Source organism: Pecten maximus, chromosome 9 (genome assembly GCF_902652985.1).
Source record: "Pecten maximus chromosome 9, xPecMax1.1, whole genome shotgun sequence".
NCBI classification, from domain to species: domain Eukaryota; kingdom Metazoa; phylum Mollusca; class Bivalvia; order Pectinida; family Pectinidae; genus Pecten; species Pecten maximus.
Window position 1 is genome coordinate 9656359 of NC_047023.1, and position 17347 is coordinate 9673705.

The 17347-nt window shown below is 34.4% G+C and overlaps 1 long non-coding RNA gene across 1 annotated transcript; it reads left to right on the forward strand.

The window, feature by feature from the left end:
- Nucleotides 1-284: 284 nt before the first annotated feature.
- Nucleotides 285-15893, forward strand: LOC117334537. The gene is made up of 3 exons (XR_004534193.1): nt 285-360; nt 6258-6341; nt 15809-15893. It is a non-coding gene; the product is annotated as an uncharacterized LOC117334537 (long non-coding RNA).
- Nucleotides 15894-17347: the final 1454 nt, after the last annotated feature.

The window sequence follows — 17347 nt, forward strand, 5'->3', positions numbered from 1 at the left end:
TCATCCATAACTAATGATATCGGTCACGGTGTCCCTATATATTGAGATCATTTGATAGCTTGATTTACTCATTTGCCCCGGGAAGCCGTTCAGAAGTCTTGGCGGATACCTTATGTTACAAGATACAAAAAGATTTATTTAAAGTCGTACATGTAAAAAAAAAGCACATTAGATCTGTAGAGCTATGTCTACGACCAATTATATATATATATATATATATATATGATCAATAATATTGATTTAGATACAGCACGCATGCGCATTCTGATTGTAATTTAGGCTCCGAAGGAAAGGTCAAACATATAGCGAGCGATCTTTCAGACAGTATACCACTCACTCCCTCACCTGTCTCTAAGGAAGGTATGTAGGTATTTACTTTATACTTTGTTTTTCGACTTTGTCATAATTACTTTGCTTCAATTATACAATTATAAGGTATTTACTCCAAGTGTAAATACTTAGCAACCAGGAAGTTTTTTAGTGGTAGTTCCAGCCATGTCATGAACACTCAGTGATTTTAGACTCTATCTTAAAAAGCAGACTATTTTCGAAATATGATTGATCCCCATTGATAATGTGGATTTTACATAGCTATTGATATATTCACCGGTTACCAAGTTTGAAGTGAAAGAACTTTCGTTTTAGATCACTCGAAACGAAGTCTCCAGACAATTAATCTTATTGTCCTTTACCCGTTGTCATGACTCCGGTTATGAGGTTTGTTTATTTAGATTTTACGGCCCATCGACAGCTATGGTCATTAAGGACCAAACAAATACTATTAAATTTATTTTATTTGAGTTTAAAAACAGATAAAAACACATTTTTAAAAAGATTCGTATTGTGTATTTAGATCGCTATGATAAAAAAGTGGGTTAGAATAATAAAAAATATGTAACGGATAAATTAGTGTAGTAGTGTCTGACCAGGGCTATCGTGGCAGGTACAGGTGTAACGTTGAAAATGGACCCCCAGGGAAAATGGAACCCGGTTCCATTCCACTTTCAACGTTGAAAATGGAACCGGGATGCCGTGGAAAACGGAACCAAATATTAAATTTTCTTTACATACCCGTTTGAAATGGACCCCGTTGAATATTGAACCACATATAAGTATTGGATATCGGTACCAGTTTACATTGTCTTAGACGTTGCGATAAGATATGCTTACATGATACAATGTATAAACGATATTGAAGGTAAAATAAATTGGCCTGTGACCTTAGGTGACCTTTGATATCACATTGGGCTGTTATGAGAAGTGTATATAAAATGTATATAATACTTATGTACATTGATTAACACTTTAACTCGCGACAACTAGTGACCGAGATAATGACAATTAGCATCACTTTAAATAAGATATCCCTATAAAAGTACACGATATTGATTGACATTAATTAACAATTTGACCTAGGATCATTGGTGACCCATATAATGACCTTTGCTATAACTCATCACTGTTATAAGATATTCATATGACATGCACACTATATTGATCGACATTGATAAAAAATTTAACCTTTGACCTTTGGTGACCCAGATAATGACCTATCGTATAACTTACCACCGTTATAAGATATGCATATGACATGTATATGCCATTGGTCCAAATTAATCAAGAATTTGACCTGTGACCTTTAGTGACCCATATAATGACCTTTGGGAGATATTCAAACTAATATGGTATGCATATGAAATGTATTAAATATTGGTCGACATTGATTGATAATTTGACCTTTGACCTTTGGTATCCCATTTACTAAACATTGGTATAACTTATCACTGCTATAAGATGTTCACTTAGCACGAAAACGATATTAATCGACATTGGTAAAAAAATTGACCTATGACCTTTGGTGTTACTTTTAACTTGATAAGACATGCATATGACATGTACATAACATTGGTCCATATTTATGAAGAATCTGACTTGCTACCTTTTGTCATGGCTGCTGACATCAATTTTAATGACCTTTGGTATAAACTTTCCATATTCAACGTTGAAAATGGATCCCACGACATACTGACCCATTTCCATATCATTTGCTGAAAATGACCTCGGTTATATATTCAACGTTGAAAATGGACCACACGACATACTGACCCATTTCCATATCATTTGCTGAAAATGACCTCGGTTATGTATTCAACGTTGAAAATGGACCACACGACATACTGACCCATTTCCATATCATTTGCTGAAAAATGACCCCGGTTCCATATTTAACGCTGAACAATGGACCCCACAACATACTGACCCATTTACATATTCCTTTTTTAATAAATGACCCCGGTTTCATATTCAACGCTGAAAATTGACTCAACGACATACTGACCCATTTCCATATCATTTGCAGAAAATGACCCCGGTTCCATATTTAACGTTGAAAATGGACCCCACAACAAACTGACCCATTTCCATATTATTATGTTTTTTTGAATGACCCGGGTTCCATATTCAACGTTGAAAATGAACCCCACGACATACTGACCCATTTCCATATCTTTGCTGAAAATGACCCCGGTTCCATATTTAACGTTGAAAATGGACCACCACAACATGCTGACGCACTATGATATATGCATGTATATATATATTTTTTAAATGACCCCAGTTCCATATTCCACGTTGAAATGGACCCCAAAACATACTGGCCCATTTCTAGATTATATGTTTAAAATGACACCGGTTCCATATTCAAATGTTACAGTGGATCCCGGTTTATGAAAAAAAAACGAACGCTTAATAGGACAAATTGTTTATCCATGTCAATGAATATCATACATAATTATCTTATTATTGTTTAAATTTATACGAAGGGTCATTATATGCGCCAACCAAGGTCAAAGGTAAATATGGATCAAAATCGTATACATTTTATATGCATATCTTATTACAGTTTGATGATACACCAACTGTTATTATATGGGTTACCAAAGGTCACAGGTCACATCGTCAATCCATGTCAATCAATATCTTGTACATGTTACATATATGCATAACTTATATAAGTAAATTTATACCAAAGGTCATTATACGGGTAACCAAAGGTCACATGTCAAATTGTTAATCAATGTCGATCAATATCGTGTACTTGTTACATGAATATCTTATCATAATGATAAATTATACCAAAGTCATTATATATGCCACCAAAGGTCGAAGGTCAAATATTCTATCAATGTCGATCAATATCGTATAAAATTTACATGTATATCATATCACAGTTTGAAGATAACCAAAGGTCATTATATAGGTCACCAAGGGTCACAGGTCAAATTATCAATCAATGTCGATCAAAATCGTGTACATGTCATATGTGCATATCTGATAACAGTGATAATTTATTTTAAAGGTCATTATATGAGTCACAAAAAGTCAAAGGTCAAATCATCTGTCAATTCGATCAATATCGTATAAAATTTACATGTATATCATATTACAGTTTGAAGATATACCAAAGGTCATTATATGTGTCACCAAAGGTCACAGGTCAAATTGTCAATCAATGTCGATCAATATCGTATAAATTTTACATGTATATCATATTACAGTTTGAAGATATACCAAAGGTCATTATATGTGTCACCAAAGGTCACAGGTCAAATTGTCAATCAATGTCGATCAATATCGTATACATTTTACATGTATATCATATTACAGTTTGAAGATATACCAAAGGTCATTATATGTGTCACCAAAAGGTCACAGGTCAAATATTTTATCAATGTCGATCAATATCGTATAAATTTTACATGTATATCATATTACAGTTTGAGGATATACCAAAAGTCATTATATAGGTCACCAAGGGTCACAGGTCAAATTATCAATCAATGTCGATCAAAATCGTGTACATGTCATATGTGCATATCTGATAACAGTGATAATTTATTCCAAAGGTCATTATATGAGTCACCAAAAGTCAAAGGTCAAATCATCTATCAAAGTCGATCAATATCGTATAAATTTTACATGTACTTGATAAACACAGGTAATCCATCCGACTTACCCAACACTTCAACTAAACCTGCTCACCATAGCAATGTGTACATCTCATTATCCCTGCTGCTGGCCTCTCAAAAATGTTTCAAAATTTGTTTTCCATCCTATGTATTTGTATATCATATTACAGTTTGAAGATATACCAAAGGTCATTATATGTGTCACCAAAGGTCACAGGTCAAATTGTCAATCAATGTCGATCAATATCGTATAAATTTTACATGTATATCATATTACAGTTTGAAGATATACCAAAGGTCATTATATGTGTCACCAAAGGTCACAGGTGAAATTGTCAATCAATGTCGATCAATATCGTATACATTTTACATGTATATCATATTACAGTTTGAAGATATACCAAAGGTCATTATATGTGTCACCAAAAGGTCACAGGTCAAATTGTCAATCAATGTCGATCAATATCGTATAAATTTTACATGTATATCATATTACAGTTTGAAGATATACCAAAGGTCATTATATGTGTCACCAAAGGTCACAGGTCAAATTGTCAATCAATGTCGATCAATATCGTATACATTTTACATGTATATCATATTACAGTTTGAAGATATACCAAAGATCATTGTATAGGTCACCAAAGGTCACAGGTCAAATTGTCAATCAATGTCGATCAATATCGTATACATTTTACATGTATATCATATTACAGTTTGAAGATATACCAAAGGTCATTATATGGGCCACCAAAGGTCACAGGTCAAATTGTCAATCAATGTCGATCAATATCGTATACATTTTACATGTATATCATATCACAGTTTGAAGATATACCAAAGATCATTGTATAGGTCACCAAGGGTCACAGGTCAAATTATCAATCAATGTCGATCAAAATCGTATACATTTTACATGTATATCATATTACAGTTTGAAGATATACCAAAGGTCATTATATGTGTCACCGAAAGGTCACAGGTCAAATAATTTATCAATGTCGATCAATATCGTATACGTTTTACATGTATATCATATTACAGTTTGAAGATATACCAAAGGTCATTATATGTGTCACCAAAAGGTCACAGGTCAAATTGTCAATCAATGTAGATCAATATAGTATACATTTTACATGTATGTCATATCACAGTTTGAAGATATACCAAAGGTCATTATATAGGTCACCAAGGGTCACAGGTCAAATTATCAATCAATGTCGATCAAAATCGTGTACATGTCATATGTGCATATCTGATAACAGTGATAATTTATTCCAAAGGTCATTATATGAGTCACCAAAGGTCAAAGGTCAAATCATCAATCAATGTCGATCAATATCGTATAAATTTTACATGTATATCATATTACAGTTTGAAGATATACCAAATTCAGGAGTAAACAGAAAAATTTTCTGAATTTGGCTTTAAAATGAATTGGAATGCGGCCCATTAACAGCCCCAAAAAGCCCCCAGAAAAAGCCCTTGGGCCAGACACTTTTTAGTGCACATACTACCCCATACCGCACGTATATATAATGGTTTCTTTGATAGCCTCATCCTCATTTGCAACACGAATTTAAATGGGGATTGTACCCTTTACACTTTTTAAGCGAGATGCATACAAGTTCTAAACCTGTTTGAGGATGTACGGAAATGAGTGAGCCTCCCAAATATACATAATGACTTGTTTCCTTGAAAAAGGTTTTGCGTTTGGCAATATCGGAACATATATAGTTCTTAAAATTATCAAATAATATCAATATCAATGCCTTCCTTTCATGTTTCTTGTGGATAGTAAGTCTGGTTATAGCCAATATATTCTGGCTACTTCCACTTGCATAATACATATTTCTCCCGCTGGCTTCTGCATTCTCTTCTTTTCTTTTAATTTCACTTGCCTTTTGTGTGTCATAACTTCCTCTTTGATTCTAAAAAAATTGTTCAATATATTTCACCAAAAAAAAAAAAAATCTTTCCATATTTTATCACCATATTGTAGTGAACAACTTCTCCTTCGATTTTCAGTAACAAGCTATTGATTGTTAGATTGCAATGGAATATCGTGCTTTATTAATGTATATACTGAGACATGATTAAAGGTGCTAGATTTCCGTTGTCAGTATGTGCTCTAAAGCACTGAAGGAAATATCACTTTGCCTAAAATAAAAATATATTTTAGATAAGTTTAAAATGTACATAACATGCACTCATGTGCTAAAGAAGGTAGTAATTAGATCGAAATATTATCAAATATTTCTTTATATGGTTTTATGTTTTTCATTACAGATTCAATTCAAAACAAAGTGCTGCAGTCGAAAGAATAAGAAGTTCGAAGATGGACTCAAAAATGAAAGTAAAGAGCTGAGAAAGGTAAATATTGATTGAATGATTTATTCATACTCAGAAATGAATAGTTTGCGACGTGTATGAAATATCATTCAATATTGAAACAATAAGGGAAACTCGAGGTTGAGATACGGTAACGATGTGCTAATATCCAACTTTAAGGATATAAGAAATGGTGTTTTGATGGTTCAATGGTTACCACGCGGTGAAATTCAAAATATACATATAGGTGTATGCAACGTCGGGGCTAGACACAACAAAGATGACAACAACAGCATATTTTTTGCTTTATATCTTCAAGAATATTTCTTAATTTTCCGATTATAAAAGTTTGGCCAAATGTCTGACCATGATCTATTTTAGAGGTGTTAAATTGATTAAAATCTTTAAACGACGTCTTGTCAATTTCATTGTATATACTGGGTTTTATATTGGGTAGTAGTATACTGGGATTGAGCGCTACCAATTTTGTCCATACGCCTGACCTTCATCTACTGTCAGTCAAGGTGACCAAATATCTTAAAATCGTGAAACCACTACTCATTAACCGAAAAACAATGGTCACTTTTAAATTTGTTAGCATTATGTTGGATAAAGAGTTTGTAAGCTTGATTAAAATGACAGGTCTTGACCTGCTTTCAATGTCGTCGGTTTCAAAAGTGTTAAATTTTTATTCAATGTCAACAAATTGACTTTTTATGTTAATTGGAATAAATATCAGGTTAGACCTGTGTAAATCCTTAGCAAATAACGTGTATTTTGAAAGAAGTATATAGAATTAAGGAAAATGTAGAAAACTCGAATTTAGTTTGGAAAATCCTGTTTGTATTAAAGATCAAAAATCAAAATATTTTTTAGGCATCGCATTACTTATAGTCGTAACATTGATGTAGATTAAATGATAATTTATCATGCACCAAAATCACCACCTATACACATGCAGCGTATATAGTACCTATACGCCCCTTTCATGTAAAAATTATACTTTAACTTTACTCATAAGTCATAACTTTTTACATTTAAGTACATTTTAGGAGCTAAGAAGCTCCAAGAGCCATGGTTATTATCATTGCACTCTTTTTCTATTCATTCTTTAAGTCATTTTTATTCGTTTTATACTTGTTACTCGTTTAAATACATTGCTGTTTGTTCATAATTTTATATCTCTATATCGTTGCAGGAGTTATATCCTATCACAATGTGATACATATTTCTTAACTGAACATTGTAATTAATTTTTTGAAAAAAGTTTATCTATTACATTCCACAATGAATCGGCATATTGACATATAATATAACAGTGCTTATAGTTATCCTTAATTTTACATGACATACAACATCATTATCAATAATATCCAATCTTTTTAGTAAGATTCCATTTGGAAGAATATTATGGAATAGTTTACATTTGAACATTTTTCTGCTATTCTCTTTTAAAATGATATTGATAAATTCCAATACTCCATGAAAAATCAAACCACTGTTTTCTAACTTAAACAAATCTTACCCCATACCTCTGTAGTATGACTCTGATTTCTTTTTCTTATACAGCAGTGTAAATACTAATCAAAGAAACTTATGATTCACCTGATCATTTTTATACCAACTCCTCTATCAATGACTAATAAATCAGTTAGTTTAGTAAGTTTGTACATTTACACATGTATTATCTCCCTTGATCATATCCCTCTATTTCTTTACCTGACTTACCTCACTCATCTAGTCTCTTATTTCTTTTAATTGTATTTTATTTTTATTTTAGTTAAACCATCATTATTAATTATATCATTAATAAAAAAATCAGACTCCATCCAGGTCTGAAAGATTAATGAACTTCTGTTAAGTTTGATGTCTTTATTTCCGTATTGGACACTTGCTGAGTATGTTACTGTGGTATTAGGACTCCCACAACTAAATCATTTACTATATGTTATTACTAGTGACTCGCTCGTTTAAACTTCAAATGGTGTGAAATGTATATCAAATTAAACTTTTTTTCTATCGGATCAATGTTGTTATTGTATGGGTTTAATGGCACATAAGAGCACACGGGTACTCAAAAGACAGTAACCCTGATATTTAAAGTGCACCGAGGAACACTCACTTGGGTAATTCACGCCATTTTACACCTTGAATTTTCCGTCATTCTATTTTCAGTAGGAATGTATATTTTTGATTTTCCAAATTGATCCCCTATAACAGAGGAACATATATGGTCCCTATAACAGAGGAACATGTATGATCCCCTATAACAGAGGAACATGTATGATCCCCTATAACAGAGGAACATGTATGATCCCCTATAACAGAGGAACATATATGATCCCCTCTAACAGAGGAACATGTATGATCCCCTATAACAGAGGAACATGTATGATCCCCCTATAACAGAGGAACATGTATGATCCCCCTTTAACAGAGGAACATATATGATCCCCCTATAACAGGAACATGTATGATCCCCCTATAACAGAGGAACATGTATGATCCCCTATAACAGAGGAACATGTATGATCCCCTATAACAGAGGAACATGTATGATCCCCCTATAACAGAGGAACATGCATGATCCTTCTATAACAGAGGAACATGTATGATCCTCCTATAACAGGAACATATATGATCCCCTACAACAGAAGAACATGTATGATCCCCCTATAACAGGAACCTGTATGATCCCCTATAACAGAGGAACATGTATGATCCCCTATAACAGAGGAACATATATGATCCCCTATAACAGAGGAACATGTATGATCCCCCTATAACAGAGGAACATGCATGATCCTTCTATAACAGGAACATATATGATCCCCTATAACAGAGGAACATGTATGATTCCCCTATTACAGAGGAACATTTATGATCCCCCTATAACAGAGGAACATGTATGATCCTCCTATAACAGAGGAACATATATGATCCCCTATAACAGAGGAACATGTATGATCCTCCTATAACAGAGGAACATGCATGATCCTTCTATAACAGGAACATATATGATCCCCTATAACAGAGGAACATGTATGATCCCCCTATAACAGGAACCTGTATGATCCCCTATAACAGAGGAACATGTATGATCCCCTATAACAGAGGAACATGTATGATCCCCTATAACAGAGGAACATGTATGATCCCCTATAACAGAAGAACATGTATGATCCCCCTATAACAGAGGAACATATATGATCCCCTATAACAGAGGAACATGTATGATCCCCTATAACAGAGGAACATGTATGATCCCCTATAACAGAGGAACATGTATGATCCCCTATAACAGAGGAACATGTATGATCCCCTATAACAGAGGAACATGTATGATCCCCTATAACAGAGGAACATGTATGATCCCCTATTACAGAGGAACATATATGATCCCCTATTACAGAGGAACATATATGATCCCCCTATAACAGGAACCTGTATGATCCCCTATAACAGAGGAACATGTATGATCCCCCTATAACAGAGGAACATATATGATCCCCTATAACAGAGGAACATGTATGATCCCCTATAACAGAGGAACATATATGATCCCCCTATAACAGAGGAACATGTATGATCCCCTATAACAGAGGAACATGTATGATCCCCTATTACAGAGGAACATATATGATCCCCTATAACAGAGGAACATGTATGATCCCCGATTCTCGTATATAGAAATCACCAAATTCATTTCACGCTACAAATCGAAGAAACATGACTTGCTTCAGGCGAAACACCAGCTAATTGGCTGATTTAGTTATATGAGGCCTATTATTTTAGCCTGAACATGCACAACGACAAACTTTCATATAATGGTCAATTTTCTTTTCTTTTTTCAAATGTTCATCAATACTTGTTATTCTTTTATTAAGAGCGAAACTTACCTTTTGTGTCGAAGTTTCCAACAACTTAATTTTCTTCACCCTGTTAATACCCATAAAAATATTATCTGTGTTTTTGTTACAGCCGAAATACAAACCCTCGGTCTTAGATTTATTCAATTGTAGACCAGACACTTTTCCGAACTGCTCAACGATTAATAACGCTCTGATGTCCTTATTCCTGTAGTGCCATCTGCTAGTAGGACTATTTTCATATTCCTATTTCTAATCTTAATTCCGCTTATATGAACATCTGTTCATTTTTTCAGCGAGTAGTTTAGGAACTAAAACGAAGGTAAAACATGATAGAGGGCACCCCTGTGGGATACCGCGTGACATGACGCAACTTCCGGCCAAATAGTCATTGTTTTTAACGCAGCCTTTGATATTGGTGTATAACACTAGTTTAAACTATCGATGCCTGAACGGCCAAAACCAATTTTGTCCAAGCAACCATACACTCTACTCTACCATATCAAATCTAGCATTTCCCCAAATTTTTTAAAACGTCCTGAATTTGCCTTATATTATACCCTATAAGTCTTTTTTATATCAATTTTGCTCTGTACTTTTATTTATTTTTATCAATGGTTTAAGTCGTGAAGCTAAAACGTATGAATCTATTTTTGTTATCTAAATTAGAAAGTGGTGTCATGTCAGACACGGTGTCACTGCCAGAGGGAACTCGGGTTAAAGTTTCTTAAATATGCAAATCCAAATATTATAGTCATGATTTATCACTCGAAAAGGTATTGATATCGGTATTAATGAAGTTTCGGTATCGTTTTGTGGGTATCTATCATTTCATTTCGTTCTTAACGGTATCCAACCCTAAGTCGTTCGAAGTAGACTTGTACAAAAAATTATTGAAATATGCTGATAATGTTGTGAATATTTCAGGGACTTTTAAAACAACAATTACTGTCAATCAAAATTTTATACTATATTGCCCTGCATCGATTTTTGCATTAGACATTTATCAATTTATTGAAAATACTTTTGGAAGGGAGATAACTGCGAGATGCCTAGGTTATTTTGAAGATGGGGAAAGCCATTTCACTACAAGAAATTTAGTTCGCATTATAACCTAGCGCAATTAAATTAATAAATATATCAATGATTTTATTGATTATGTTATGAATATATAGCAATTGAATCGTTCGAGTATCTTCCAATATTGGCCTTTAAATCTTCTGTTGAAACTACGCGCAACAATCTGAAGGCTATCGCCCATATGGGCGGCCAATTAAGGATAAAATACCAAAATATACATACAACAATATACGTGGTTCGTGTTGCCATGTCTGGGATATATCGACCGCTGTTAAGGTTCATGACAAAACTTCCAGTAAATATTATTTGCTGTTGAAATAGTTTGTACAAACACCAGGGGTTGCGATATTAGCTATGGTTTTACCTGTGTTTCTTTTGAAAATGGCACACTCTGGTATTCACAAATGCATACCAACTCTTTCTAATAAACCAATTGTTGGTTCGTTTATAGCGAGAATAAGTAGAAACGTCAAACATATCGATCTCAAAACAGGTAAGAGGTCCGAAATTATAATTTTCTATGGATAACCATATGACATTTACAAAGGTACTCCTAAGCTTGAATTCTAAAAACATATTTTAGATTTCGACTTTTAGTGTCGCAAACTCACATACCCTATGTATTTCATTTCAACATATTTTATTGTATAACATTTCTACAAATGGGTTAGACAGTAGGCTAGGCCTATATAAGCCTTCACCAATACAAACAGAATAATAGTAGAATTAAACTATAAACAATTTAAAGTGAAGAAAAACAAGAAATATGTATATAAATTAAGTCAATGGAGATGAAACATCTTTTATGAATATATTCATTTTCATGGCCAAAGGGAGGTAATTTTGAAAAGAACTAACAGTTAGTGGAAAAGGGAGGTAATAAGGTTCTAGTATATCCTTTGTCAAATTATGATAATGTTTCATAGTTAAGATTGTAGTTGAATATACTAGTTTTGAATTCAATAAATCAATCAGAGATATTCAGGGATCAGCTGACTTTTGAAGCAGGTCGAAGGTTCACCACATTCTTACATCAATAATATGAACAATATAGAATATATGTAAATACAGGTAAAATAATAATCAAATACTAATTGTGTGAGTCTGGGTCTAGAAAATAACATTTGAATAAATATGGTTGATTTTGAGTTTGATCAAATCGCTTACTTTCTCTAATGTATTTTTGAACGGCGTTCAGAATGATGATATTAATTTCATCAGACAACCAGTAATTTCCATGTGTTAATACTAGTGGTTAGAAGATGCTGGTTATTGATATTTTGTTTCAGCAGCATTCAAAAAAGTAATGGTATGAAGTTTCGTCCCCTTGATTATATCTGCATAATGGTGAATCTATAAGATGATAATCAAAACGGTCAAAATTTAAATTACTTGCATTATTTCTGTACTATTATTATTGTACAAGTTGACATAATATAATATTTTCTTTTCTGTTACCTTTGTTAGGTCATCTGACCTAAAGGGTCAGGATGACCTATAGCCATCGTGTTTCGTCGTCGTCGTCCGCCATCGTGCCGTGCGTAAACTTTTCCATTCAAAACCCTACTCCTCCTTAACCCAAGGCTGAATACTTCCAAATTTAATATTAAGCATTATTGGGTGAGGACAATCATTTTATAAAAATGAGGCTGGTCTGACCCCTGGGATCAGAGGGGTGGGGCCCCAAACGGGGAACTTTGAAACTTCTACCTATTTAAAACCCTACGTCTCCTTAACCCTTGGGCTGATTACTTCTAAATTTGGATTGAAACATCATTGGGGGAGAGCAATTATATGTTATATAAATGAGGCTGGTTTAACCTCTAGGGCCCCAAAGGGACAGAATGACCTATAGCCATCGTGTTCCGCCCGTCGTTGTGCGCCGTGCGCCGTCCGCCGTGTGTTAGACTTTTTTCAAAACGCTACTCCTCGTTTACCCTTGGGTGGATTACTTCCAAATTTGATTTGAAGCATCATTGGGGGAGGGCAGTCATATTTAATATGAATGAGGCTGGTCTTACCCCTGGGGCCTGACGGGCGGGGCCCCAAAGGGGAAATTCAAATCGAGAAATTCAGTGAATAAAATCTTACTCCTCCTTTACCCTTTGGTGGATTACAACTAAATTTGGTGTGAAACATCATTAGGGGAAGGCAGTCGTATTTTATATAAAAGAGGCCGATGTGAGCCGTGGGGCCACAGGGGCGGGGCCTCAAAATGGAAATTTGGGTGAATTTTTGCTATAAAATCCTCCTCCTCCTTTACCCCTGGGTGGATTACAACTAAATTTGGTGTGAAACATAATTAGGGAGGACTATCATATTTTATATAAATGAGGCTGGTCTGAGCCCTAGGGCCTGAGGAGCGGGGCCCCAAAAAGGGAACATCAGTGAATTTTTGCTATAAAATCCTACTCTTCCCTTACCCTTTGGTAGATTACAACGAAATCTGCTGTAAAACATTGGGGGAGGGCAGTCATATTTCATATAAATGAGGCTGGTGTGAGCACTGGTGCCGGAGGGGCGGGGCATCAAATAGGGAACTTTGGTGAATTTTTGCAACAAAATCCTACTCCTCCTTAATCCTTTGGTGGATTTCATCCAAATTCGATTTGAAACATCATTGGGGGAGAGCAATAATAATTTATATAAGTGAGGCTGGTCTGACCCCTAGGGCCCGAGGGGCGGGCCCCCAAAAGGGAAACTTTGGTAAATTTTTGCTATAAAATCCTAATCCCCCTTTACCCTTTAGTAGATTACAACTAAATTTGGTGTGAAAAATCATTGGGGGAGAGTAGTCATATTTTATATAAATGAGGCAGGTCCGTCCCCTAGAGCCAGAGGGGCAGGGGCTCAAAAAAGGGAACTTTACTGAAATTTTGCTTTAAAACCCTACTCCTTAATCTTTAGCTGGATTACATCCAAATTTGTTGTGAACAGTACTAGTGTTTCATCTTATACCGGTAAACAAGTCAACCAAGACTTATTTTCAAACACACGAGGGTTGACCTATTTTTAGTTCATCTGACCCAAAGGGTCAGGATGACCTATAGCCATCGTGTTCCGTCCGCCGTGCGTAAGACTTTTTATTTCAAAACGCTACTCCTCCTTAACCCTTTGGTGGATTACTTCCTAATTTGGTCTGAAGAATCATTGGGGGAGGGCAATCATATTTTATATAAATGAGGCTGGTTTGACCCCTGGGGCCCGAGGCGTGGGGCCCCAAAAGGAGAACTTGGCGAATTCTTGCTTTAAAACCCTACTCCTCCTTAACCCTTGTGTCGATTACATCCAAATTTGGTGTGAAAAATCATTCGGGTAGGGCAGTCACAATTTATATAAATAAGGCTTGTGGGGACAGAGGGGCCAGGCCCCAAAAGGAGAACTTAGCAAAACCTTTGCTTTAAAATCACGCCTTTATTGATTACAACCAAATTTGGTTTGAAACACCTTAAGGGAACAGCAATCATAATTTATATAAATGAGGCAGGTCTGAGCCCTGAAAGAAGGATAGGGTGCCCAAAAGGAGAACATTAAAATACTACTCCTCATTAATGACTTAATTGATTACAACAATATTTAATATGAAACATCATTGGGGAAATCCCTTATTGATATAAATGAGGCTTGTCCCACCAATTGAGACAGAGGGGCATGCCCCGAAAATGAGAACTTGGCTGCTTTAAGATGCTGCTCCTCCTTTAAGCCAAAATGGATAAAAAGCAGATTTGATCTGAAACATAACTGGCTGCATATAAATAATTTATGGTAATGATGCTGGATTGAGGGATGTGTCCCTAATGTAAGTGTTTTTCAGATGACTGTTAAGGCCCATGGTCCTCTTGTTAAATATATTGGAATCATTCTTGTTTTGAAGACTTACAAATTGTACATATAAATAAGTAGAAATTGGTTAGAAATACTTCAATAGAAATGTTTAAATACTTACGTAGAAATTGGGTTTAAACAAAGATCAAGGTAAATTTTGAACTGTTTAAGTTTGACACGTAAGTAGAAATGTTTAACTGCTTAAGTAGAAGTTTGTTTGAAACTTAGACAGTTAAAAGCGTTATATACATCACGATGGTTAAAAACAATGAAATCCAACAGGATGTTAAAACCATTATGTACATCCGATCGGTTTGAAACAATTAAGTATGATTGTTAACCATTACAGTGGAAGTGTATTTGAACAATTAAGTAGGAATGTTTAACTACTTAATGGAAGCTGGCTTTAACACTTAAACTTGTAAGTAGAAATGTTAAACAAACTCGGTAAAAGTTTACTTCAAACACTGAATTGGAAATGTTTAACAACTGAAGTAGAATGTTGTTTGAAACTTTCATGGTAATTAAAACATGGTGCACATCAGAGCAGTTTAAATCATTACGTCCAGTTGGCTTAAAGCATTTAAGTAAAAATGGTTTAACTACATTAAATCTCGTCCATGAGTGTATCGGATCGATAAATTCTTTTCTTGTTTTATTACAAATATTACTGTTACATGTGACTAACGCTTCCTTCAGTACCGACAGTACTTATTATTTTATTTCGGTTAACAGTGGCTACATAAGCACAGAAAGACACTCTGGTCTACCTTTGGAAATGGCGTCCGGCTCAAACGACGGTGAACGGACATATCGGGGTAAGTATTATGTACTTGTACATTTTTGTAGTAGATAAGACCTTTGTGCAGATGCAAGGGTCTCGGTGTGACGTTTATAAACATAAGTATAAGTCACATCGGCTCCTAGTTCAAACAACCAGTGAGGGAGTTAGAATTGTTTCTGAGATTTCTCCTGTAAATAATATTACATCTTGTGATGGTTCCAATTCAACTTGTATATGGTCAGCTGTCAAAGGGATTTGTTTCTTAGCTATAAAATGTTCTCTTTCATTAAGACTTTTGATGATACACCTAGTGTTTGAATAGGTGAAATAAACTGATCCGATGTAGGTGGGTCGATATACATCAGGAACGTTAAACAATTAGTAAGAACAAGGTTATACCGAGATAATAACGCCGTATGATCGAAAATCGTCTAAAATAAAAATGTATGACATGTAAACTTGTAAATAAGCGTATTTATACATAAGATTATGATTTTATTTAAACATATTTTAATGACAAATATACATTCGATATCAGACACAAGTTTAGAATTTAATCGGTCTTCTCCTGTTAAACATGAATGAGTATGCATACATACATAATGACGTACAGCGTTTGAAACACCGCAAAGGTGTTCGCATATATGAACACAATTTTGGTTTTAACTCCACTCACCGAAGATTGTTTTCCTGTTGCGTGAAAATTTCCAAAAAAATGTGTTCAAGAAACCGAAAAAAAAATTAATTGTTGGTTTACAAGAATTTTGGTCTTGAACCTACAACAGAGAATACTATCAAATTACGAAACAGCAATCATCAACCTCGCTTAATAAGAAACAAAAAATGCAGAAAGAACAATCAATCAGCAAACACTAAAACTTAAATGCATCATAGAATAATCTTATAAAATGACATTTAAACATTTTTTCCGAATTGAATTAAAGTATTTAAACATAATAAATACATATCTTTCTTTTCAAAATACACCAGTACAATTGTTTACAATGTCGCATTCTTTTGTATTTAATCAGTATAAAGGCTGAATTGCTTTGATAATACATACCGATGGGGGAACTGTAAAGACATATCTATGTAGGACTCACACAAAATGTTTTTATATGAATAGTGTCTCCATCCCCCAATTGCTCCTTTGAAGTTCAAACGATGTGAAATTGATATCGTATTAATGTTATTCCTTTTTTGTTAACTTTAAATTATGTCATTGTATAGGTATAATGACAAAAACGGGTACTCGAAAGACGGTAAACATGACTTTTACAGTGGACAGGGAGCCCCCCATCTGGGAAATTTCCGCCTTTTTGACCTGTGATCCTACGTCATTCTATTTTCAGTAGCAGTGCATAGGATAACTCAAACGAAATATTCATCATTTATAAATAAGTTCACATGAATTTATTTACACATTCATGCTGTCAGAAAACACAGAACTTCATAGAAACATTTCGTACTAATGACGTACTGGGATAAAA